Source organism: Calidris pugnax, unplaced genomic scaffold, assembly GCF_001431845.1.
Source record: "Calidris pugnax isolate Ruff unplaced genomic scaffold, ASM143184v1 scaffold41, whole genome shotgun sequence".
Lineage (NCBI taxonomy): Eukaryota > Metazoa > Chordata > Aves > Charadriiformes > Scolopacidae > Calidris > Calidris pugnax.
The window spans coordinates 2,180,685-2,182,449 of NW_015094509.1; positions in this window are offsets into that span (position 1 = coordinate 2,180,685).

Sequence of the window (1,765 nt, forward strand, 5' to 3'; positions counted from 1 at the left end):
GCTCTCCGTTGGGCAGGAATCCCATCTGACAGACCCCAGCCAGCCCGTGCCAGCCCCATCACCCTCCCGCGGGTTTGCAGTCAGACCTCTGCGTTCATTTTATGCCCAATTCTCTCCTGTTTAACCTGCTGCTTTAAAATTAGTTGGGAGAACCCTTAGATTAAGCTTTATGGACTCCTACACTAACAATCCCTAAAGAAATATACAGAAACTAAAGCCAGTTTCTTTAAAATGTTAAATTATAACAGTTTTTTTTAGTTTATGGTATCCAAAAGTATAAATAGTGAAAGCAAAAACTGAGTAGCTCATGATGGTTAGAAATACTCTTCCCAAGGGAGTAAATGCCAGCACCTGGTTACTGAAGATGACTTGAGGGTTTACTACATACGCTAAAAGTAGCCTCATACACAGCACGCCCCTCGTCTCATCTATGAAGCAGATTTACCATCCAGGGAAGTGAATATATATGCACACATGACATTCTGATAGATACCTATAGTTTTAAGCACAAGGCAGAAATCCCAGCAACCTTTACCTCTATTAACAGACCCACTGCTCCAGAGCGTGCTGAGGGCTGACAAAGAGAAGAGGACACTCTGATAACCCCCCTTACGTACAGACTACACCTGTGTCACCCAATTAACACTGCAGATTGTTGTGCTGCATTTCCAGTATCTGAAGGGGCTACAGGAGAGCTGGGGAGGGACTCTTTGTCAGGGAGTGCAGTGACAGGACAAGGAGTAATGGTTTTAAATTGGAAGAGGGGAGATTTAGATTAGATACCAGAAAGAAATTCTTTGCTGTGAGGGTGGTGAGAGCCTGGCCCAGGTTGCCCAGAGAAGCTGTGGCTGCCCCATCCCTGGAGGGGTTCAAGGCCAGGCTGGATGGGGCTTGGAGCAACCTGGTCTGGTGGGAGGTGTCCCTGCCCAGGGCAGGGGGTTGGAACTCCATGATCTTTAAGGTCCTTTCCAACTCTGACCATTCTGTGATTCTATGATCTCATGGCCTTGTATGGACTCACTGTAGGTCCAATGACCCAAGCAGGTCAGATTCATCCTGTCACTGTTCTATCAAGACTGCTCTGATCCAACAGGGAATAACCTGAATTTCTGCTGCTGCTTCACTTCGGAGATTTTTTTTTTTTGTTATTTTGGTTTGGTTTCATTTCCTTTTTTTTTTTTCCCCCTCTTCTGTGGATACAGGGAAGACTCCAGTGGTGACAGGGCACTACTCCTAGGCCAACCCCTGTTAAGTAAGAACCACTATCTAAATTAAAAAAAAAAAAAAAAAAAATCCCGATGGATACCCTTCAAACTTTCATACCCATTTATTTCCCATGACTAGTGCACGCCTCTTAGATGAAGCCTCCACAGACCTACACGCAGACCTACCCCTCCCGCCTGGAAATAATACAAATTAGAGAAAATCCCTGGGGATGAGAGGAGGACGCGGGGATCTCAGCCCGGGAGCTTTCCGCAGGTGGCTGCGGAGCCCGGGGCACGCCGAGGGCTGTCCCGGGGCTCTCCCCGCGCCGAGCCCCGCCGCTCCCCGCACACACCGCTCACCCCCGCGGCTCTCCGGCCCCGCCACCGCCCCCTCCCGCACCCTGCCACGGACAGACCGACAGACCGACCCCGCGTCCGCCCCCGCGGGGGGCACTCTGCACCGCCAACAGCCTCTCCGCACCCCGCAGCCAGGCTCGACGACCCCCCCCGCCCCGCAGCGCTGGAAGCCTTCCTTCTCCCCGCTCAAACTACTTCAGACA